Here is an 8,958-nt window from a genome sequence, read left to right on the forward strand (position 1 = left end):
ATTTTATATTTCCATTTTTCTCCTAAATTCTATATTTTCTTTTGTCCTAAATTCTACTGCATCTTTTCCTAAATTCCATAGCACACTATAAAATGTCTTCACTTCTGATACCCATTTTATGGTTTTAAGTATGATTGCACAAAACACTTAAAAGTTAATCATATTCAATCTTTTAGAAGCTCAAAATAAAAAAAAACAAAACAGTACCAAATCCTAGAATAATATATTTGTCACATTTATTGCATTTTCTTCATTGCTTTGCTAACTTCCAGTCTCTTAACTTCAGTGCATAAAATCATTTTGGGTCCTCTAGTGGCAGTCTTGCCAGGCACGCCAAACTGCTGCTCTGGGAGGATTGGGAACTAGACATTACAGCTACAGATGATGTAGAAATGAAGAAAAACAGCTTATTACCCTTTTAAGGGAAATTTATTATCTATCTCTACAGTTTAAAAATTACAGGCATTTCTAGCTATGATGAGACAGTATTAGCGGCTCCACCTTATTAGTGGTTAGTTTCTTTTTTCCTCTGCCTTCGCTCAGAGTCAGGATTGAAAGCATGAGAGATGAATTTTTCTTGTTTGGACTCGGTTGTTTATTAAATCTTATCTAAAGTACAGAGAGTCCTGCAGCACTTCTAGGCAACAAAATAAAATGTCAGTGTATCTTGCTAGTTACAATGTCTTTTGAAGCCTAACTATCCAATTAAAAGCTGACATCTATATTATTCATCTTTTTAACCCAATAACCAAACACCTGTGACCCACACTGCAGTACTTTCTATCCAACCAAAAACTACTACCTGAAATCATGAAGAAGGAACAAGAAGGAAGAAGAAGCCACCAGCCAAGAACCTCCATCTTGTCCCATACCTATTACTATATTCTATAACCCTAAATTCCAAACCCTTCACCATGTGATATTACACACTTCTATTCAAACTACATACCAATGATTCTAACTCCATCACTCAAATTTGGAAGCCTTCTCCAAGGCCTCAAGTCAAAAGCAGTGTTCTTTTGAGGGTTAATGTCAGAAAGCACAGAAAGTTCAAAACTCCCAGGCTTTAGGGTTCCAACAAGATAGTACCATCAGCAAAACAAAATCATCTAGCAACATGTCATAAATAGCAACAATTTAAAAAATCACATACTGAGTAAGCATTTGACTGAGTTTGCTATTAGAAATTATATTTATGAAAATTGGCCTGTTTGTTGTCATTTCCTTGCACAAAGCACTATTCAGTGTGTTTCCTAGTAGGAAATTGTCCAATATGGAGATGTACATTTTTCCAGGGTCCACAAAGTAGTATCATCATAACGGTGACTGTGAAAAGATGAAATCCAACCAGAGCTTCATCTTTCATGAAAAATCGCTTTGATTTTGTTAATAAAGCAACAAAATGATATAATAGAGGGAAATTAATAAAGCAAAGAAGGAAACATTTGGGAATTTCAAGGACAAGCTATCCAAGGAGCAATATACACTTATGGAGTTTCAGAACCTCTACTCATTCACTTTTTCTTAATTCAAGGTAGTCCAAACTTCTTACCTTTTCCCCAAAATATTCCACATTTTTTATTATAATAAAGCTTCTGGACCTGAGCAGAAACATAAATCACAATGCTTATGACGTCCCACTCTTAAGGGGAAGGAATCATCCAAGATTAGTAAATGCTCATGGTCAAAAGGAACAACAGAAGTCAGAGTGTCCACAAAATATCACAGTTTTATTAGTAAATTGCACACCTGGCATGGGAATGTGTGGGAGACAAGAAAAGTCTTATGGAATAAGTAAAGGGCTTTTGCTCACTTTTGCTCACTGATGGTTCACGAAAAACACTTTGGGAAATATACAGCTGGCATGTAGACAAGAAAAAGTTATATAAGCTTCATGTGAACAACACCCGATCAAAGTGCTAATTGGTCAAGGGAACTTATGAACAGCAACGCAGGAGGTTATAAGGGATGTGGCATGTGGCCAGTGTGTATTTTGGAAAGAATGCTAACAAAAATATTTTTAACACAGTATAAAAAGGCACTGCATGGAGTGAGCAAAATGCAGTCTGTGGATTTCTTTTAAGGTTAGGGTTAATGTCAGAATCAAAGAACCACACACTGCTATCCAGCAGATGTCAGGTTTGATAGTTCAGAACATCGAAATCCAAAATGTTTTCAATATATTTAATTGCAAAGTGAGTAGCCGACATCCGCTTCTCACCCAAAAGCCGTAAATTAATCTTAGCAGCTTGGCAGAGAACACTTGCTCTGTTTAGTCTAGTGATTTTAACTATTCGCTGTCCAGGTTGTACACCCAGCATCTCGGCATCCCACTGTATTAATACTGAATGTTGTACTTCTGTATCTATTAGAAATGCCATTAATTGTTGACAAGAACCAACTGGCATCCAAATGTATGGACCATTATTATGTCTGAATTGATAGCGTTCCACTTGGGGGATTTCAGTCTCCCCTGGCTTATGGCCAGAATGCTCTTGCAAGTCAGCCACTGTGGAAGGCAATAAGCCCTCAGCACAGGAACCCCCTGTGCTCCTGTGGAGGGTCAAAAGGATCTAAAAGACTCCCCAGAGATAGGGCTCCCAAGCAAGTCCCCTTATAGTTGGTGGCAAGAAGAAAGCTACCCCCCCACCATGCTCTGTTTCTTCATGTTAATGGCTTGTACCCTGTTGGTCTCTTTGCCTTGTTTTGGTTTTGAACCCTCAGACTATTTGCCCTGTTGCTCTACCCTGCCCCCTGCCTTCCCCATATAAACCCCTGTTTCTCCCTAGTTCAAAGGATCTCTCATCCCTGGCACCCTTCACAGAGTGGCCTCCTATAATAAAGGCTTTTGCTCTCTGTGGAACACTGTAAGAGGCTCCTGTCCTTTATCTCTGCATCGCCCTGAGTGACTTGACAGGAGAGCTAGAAATCACTAGAACTGAAATCTCTCACCCCTAGGCCCCCCTGCTGGACGTCTCTCCAGGAAGGTCCTGGCACCCTGGGAAGACCACCATGGGACCCCCTGGACCGCGGCAAGTAGTGCCCGAACACCTCGGACTTCTACACAGGGAGTCCCTGGAGAGAGCGTCTCCTGCAGTGGCTGCAGGACTCAAGCCACCTTTGGGATGCTACTTCTTGGAGGAGACCCCTCTGCGTTCTAGCACAGGTGATCTGAGGAGCCGACTGGGACCCTCGCCTGTCACCTAAGATCAGAAGAGGATCTCTGAGGACTGGTCGATGGGCTGACCACCTCCCAGCAGACTTCCTTTGACCCTACGGGCCCCACCCTTGCCCAAAGAAAGATTGTAAGTTGACCATTTGGGGTTTTCTGCGCACTGTTTTCTATTCAGGTCTTCTGCTTTTCTTTTCTCTTTTTCTGCTGAGTAAGGGAGTGGGATTACCAGGATGGGGAATAAGCTTGGAAAGCCTAGGCTTACTCCTCCTGAGAAGGACTTATATTACCAAGTTGTGGGAACACTTGTTAGGGGAGATTTTAAGATCTCTGGGAAAAATCTTTTGAGGGGAAATCTTAAATTGTTTATTCATTGAATTTTTAAGTATTTTCCTGAGTCTAACTGGGATTCTGTTAGTTTAAACTCTTTTTGGGACTGAGTGGGAAAAAAATTATTCTGTCCAAGTTATAGGGGATTTTTCTGTCTCTAAGTTGATTCCTTTGTTTCACATTATTGTTAAGTTAGTAGAAAAATCGGTTAGTGTTTTGAGATCGGTTTTGGGATCGGGTCCTCAGTTAAAAACCCCTTTCCCTCCTTCCCCCTCTGTGTTCCTAAGCCCATTTTCCCGCCTGAGGGAAGATCAGCAAGCAGATACAGCCATTTGACAAAGGGCAGCTCTCAATCACCTGAAGCCTCCCGACCTCCTCTGTCCCTTTGCCAGAGTTGTTCTGGCTAAACTGCCCTGGATCTCCACCTCATCTTCAAGGCTGTGATGCCTAGAGGAGCTGGAACAGAGGCTACACACAGAGTTAAGGGGAATAAAATGGGTATTTATTGAGAGGCCTACAAAAGGCCACACCCTAGCAGTAGCAGTGCCACAGTCGTGGCCCCTGCCTGGATGGCTCCAAGATGGGAGCAAAGGAGAGCTTGGTCACAAAATCTCACATTTTTATAGATTTTGGTTCATTTGCATGAAGCCGCCCTCCTCTTTCCACGTTGTTTATGCTTAGGGCCTGAAGTTTGAAGAAATTGTCCTTGAGTTCTCAACTGGAATAGGACTGTTTTGTCTTCATCACCCTAGCACATCAGAAAAGCACACCCAAGCAGAATAGAAAAACTTAAAACTTAAGGCATCAACTGCACCCCATCCCCAATTCCATTTCGGTTGTTCCTCCGCAAAGCGGCATCGGCAATGTGGCCGGCCCCTCCATTTGGTCTCCCCCAATTCCTAGTTTCCCTGCCCTCTCTCTTGAACATGATCACCTCCCTGCCCCTCCTCCACCCACACAATCCATCACTCCCGGCCCCCTCCTCCCCCCTGCATAGTCTTGTGGTGTAGCTGCATCGGCTCCTTCCCTTTCTACTGGGATTCCCCCACCCTTTGCAAACCCTGTCACCCATGGTGGCACAGTGGAAGCATGAGCGAGTGGGCAGACACTCGGCCCACCAGGGAGTACCTTGCCAGCCCTGACAGCCACGCCTTCCTTTCCCCCGTTTGCCTCTTGCCTGCTCCCACTGGCTTCCCCGCCGCCACTGCCTGGAGCTGCCTCTGGGGACTCCAGGCAGCTGAGCAGTAGAGACGCCGAGCCCTTCAGCACCGGCACCCTGACCCCCCCCACTCCCGAGACCTGCACCTGCCGTGCGATTGCAGCCTTCCCTCGGCCAGGCCGAGCCCTGCACCCCGCCATAGTGCCCCTGGTCCCCTGCCGCTCAGCTCCAGGTTGCTTCGATATGCTCGAAGATGCTCCACACAACAATCAGGCACCCTATATCCTCTTCTGAGGACAAAAGCAGCTGCACCTCGGATTCTGCCTCTAAGTCTGCGGACCACTGGGCACAGACACAGAGGGAGGCCACCAGGGAGGGAGACTGGGAGCTGGCCCAAAAGATCTCAGCCTTCCCAGTTGCCTATGGGAAAGAAAGGCGGGGGGACCCACAAATATAAGATTATGGGAGCCAATCCCCTACAGAGAAATTAAAGAACTCTGTAAGGTGGCCAAGGATCACGGGCAGGGATCCCATTTCTTTAGGAACTTATTTGAAGCCACCTTCTCTGCACGCACGCTCATCCCACATGATATTAAAAACATCACTACTTGCCTCCTCTCCCCAGCTGAATATATGCTATGGGAAAGGTACTGGAAAAAACATTTTAAAACATTATATGACACCTACTCTAAAGACGTGGGCTGGCCAAATTTGACAGTTGAGCAATTAGCCGGAGAGAGTGAGCTTCAAAAACCCACTGGCCAAGTCAACACCATACCAGAAGCAGCAGGACATATCCATTGCAGCAAAAACATCACTGCTCCTTACCCCGATGACTCAATACCTACACTACATTTTGCTTATATTAAACAAGGGGTGGATGAATCCTTTATTAAAGTCATAGACAGACTAAAGGTGGCCCTCGAAAAGCAAATTGAAAGCCCAGAGGGGTGAAAGGAACTTTTAAATAAACTTACTATATTGAATGCATACAACCAATCCAAAACTATTCTAAGGGGATGACTTTTAGGCACTGAGCCCACCATCAGGCAGATGGTAGAAGCTTGCACTCATCAAACCTCTACTGAAAGTTCTGTTGCCCAAGCAGTTCCTAAAGGCATTGCAAAAAGGGGTATCCAGAGCATTTGCAGTGGTGGCTTAGAAAGATAATGCCCGCTGTTTCAATTGCAGGAAGTTTGGACATTTCCTAAAGGACTACCCAGAAAAGTCACCAACCCTGGACCGTCGCACCAGCTACTAAAGGTTCCAAGGACAGCCAGGTTACCAGCAGCGCCTGGGAAACTCCCAGCAGAGCGTCGGACAGCTCTGCACTCCAACAACAAATCAAAAGCTGTATCGCCCTGTCCAGCATGCAAAATCCACCACTGAGTGTTGGGACCAGGACCATGGATGCTCGGACACACCATCACCACAGAAGATCCCAGAAAATATGAAGAAGATCTGATACACAGAGTGATACAGGTGGGAACCCGGCTCCAGCTGCTAACCACGCTGTCCATTGACTTTACGGATGACAGGAAAGTACGGGCTGCAAGATGGTCCATGGGACATTCTCATCCTAGGTGACACTTTTCATGGTCCAAATCAAATCTTTGTTTTACCAGAAATATAAACAGTACACCCTGGACAATAAATCTTTGTCGAACTTCACTGCATGGAGACACCCTTTTACCTTTCTCAAGGTACATGGATCACATAGGCCTTTTTAGTCCCACAGAACTACCTGGAGAGGGTTTCCCTCAATCCAACAATAATATGGGTACAGATTGTGGGCTCCAACAAACCAATTATAGAATGCAGCCTGTTCTGTAAGGGGGAGAAGATCCACCAACCAGGGATGGTGGACACCAGGGCGGACGTGACCATAATTGCCAGCTCCGAGTGGCCAGCAAACTGGGAACTACAGCCGGTGGTGGGCATGATTTCTGGGATTGGTGGAGTCACAGTGTCTATGAGAAGCAAGTGAAATGTCATTGTCGAAGGTCCCAAGGGCAAGATGGCAACCATCCCGCCATTCGTGGTAAGGGCCCCCATCACTCTATGGGGCAGGGACCTTCTATCCCAATGGGGGGCTTCCATCCAAATTCCCAGACAGGATTTCTGATTGGGGCCATGAGGAATGCGCACTACCATCTATCCCTCAGCTGACCTGGAAATGTGAGGATCCAGTCTGGGTCGAGTAATAGCCCCTTTCAAAAACAAAACTGTATGCATTGGAAGACCTCGTGGAGGATCACCTTGCCAAGGGACACATAACACCAACGACCAGCCCTTGGAACTACCCTGTCTTTGTGTTGAAAAAGCCCGGCAAGGACAGGTAGAGGCTCCTCCACGACCTCTGCAAGATCAATGAGGCCATTGAGTATATGGGTCCCCTCCAGCCTGGACTTCCCTCACCAGCGATGCTGCCCTGGGACTGGATGATTGCCATCATAGACATAAAAGACTGTTTCTTCAATATCCCGCTCCATCCCCAGGATGCCCTCCAGGTTTGCTTTCTCCGTTCCCTCCCCTAACAGACAGGCCCCACTCAGAGGATACCACTGGCTTGTCCTTCCCCAAGGCATGAAGAACAGCCTGACCATATGCCAGTGGTACATCACTCACATTCTGTCCCCCATCAGAAGTCTGTTCCCAGCTGCCATAATCCATCACTATATGGAGAACATCTTAGTCTGTGTATCAGTAAAAACTTATGTGGACATGAGTATAAAAAAACCTATTAAGGCCCTAGAAAATGCTGGGTTTGAGATTTGTGAAGACAAAGTACAGTACACCAGCCCCTGGACTTACCTCGATCTCCAGATCCGTGAGAAAACCATCTTGTCCCAGCAGCTCAGCATCAAGGATGACCCCAGGACCCTAAGAGACCTTCACCAATTATGCGGATCCATCAAATGGGTACGTCTCCTGTTGGGGATCATGACGGAAGACCTATGTGGTGGCAAGGGTCTGGATTCCCCACAAGCTCTCACCCCAGAGGCCCGAGGCATCATCTGCAAAGTCCAGGAGGCCCTGTCCTCATGACAGGTACACCGTGTTGAGCCCACCCTACCTCTCCTGTTTGTTACACTTGGTAAAGCCCCTTGTTTTTACGGGTTGATTTTTCAATGGGATCCACAACTTAGAGACCCTTTATTAATACTTGAGTGGATCTTCACAAGTAATCAGCCTAAAAAAACCAATAACCACTCCTAAGGAAATGAGGACACATTTAATAAAAAAGGCCAGAACTTGCTTCCGCTCTCTTGCTGGGTATAGATCATAGAGTGCCGTGTCTCTGCACCATTCAATGTTACAATTGGTGAAGGCCGATGTGATTCGACATAGCCATAACCTGAAAAAAGCAGGGGAGACAAAAAATGCCCAGAATGAGGCAGGAAAATATTGACCAAGACCCAAGCAAAGCTGTCCAGAAAGAGAGATGGAAAGAAAATTTTGGCCGAGAGCCAGTGAAAACGTGGGAGGAAATATCACAGAAAAACAACCAGTCATCCAGGTATGGACTGAGTTCTTGAACGAATAGGAGATAGATTATGAGGAAGAATTGCTTTTTGACTTAATATCATGGACAAAAAGCCAAGGGGTAGAACCAGCTAGAGAAACTGCATTAGATATGGACAACTGGACTAAAATTGGAGAACGAATCATAGATGCAGCTTTAAAAAATGATCCAGAGGCGGTCAAGGTGGTAAAACCTTGGAGGCTCATTCTAAAATTGATAAAAAAGATAAAATCCAAAGTGCAGAGTAAAAAGGAGGATGGTAGCCAGACTCAGGCAAATGGAGGCCCAGAGAAATGCATCCGATCCCCTACAGGCAGCAGCACAGAGGAAAAAATACCTTCTCAGTGCCCAGTGTTGAAGGGGTTAGTCCGGTGTGTGGGGGAACAATGGAGACAATCCCAGAGACTGGTAAACAGTCGGCCATCGTTGGAGCAACTCCACAGAACAGCAAACCCTTGGCAGTTGGAAACAAATAGCCAGCGGAGCGCCCCACGCCATGCAAAAAAGAGAGGGGGGTAGGGAACAATGAGAACAAAGAAAGCCCACAAGATGGCGGAGACTGCATGGCCACCAGTGGGAAAAGGGAAGCCCAGCCTCCTTCATGGGTCATGGCTCCACCTCCAGCCCAGCCATGGTGAGGCGTGCCTCCTACTCCAACCACGCCCTGATGGGTGGTACCCCCCGCTTCAGTCCAGCCTTGGTGGGTGGTACCCCCGGCCTCTATCCAGGCCCCAGTCCAGCCTCAAGGGGGCATGCCTCTGCTCCAAGTCA

This window comes from Sturnus vulgaris, chromosome W, assembly GCF_052056855.1.
Source record: "Sturnus vulgaris isolate bStuVul1 chromosome W, bStuVul1.hap1, whole genome shotgun sequence".
Lineage (NCBI taxonomy): Eukaryota > Metazoa > Chordata > Aves > Passeriformes > Sturnidae > Sturnus > Sturnus vulgaris.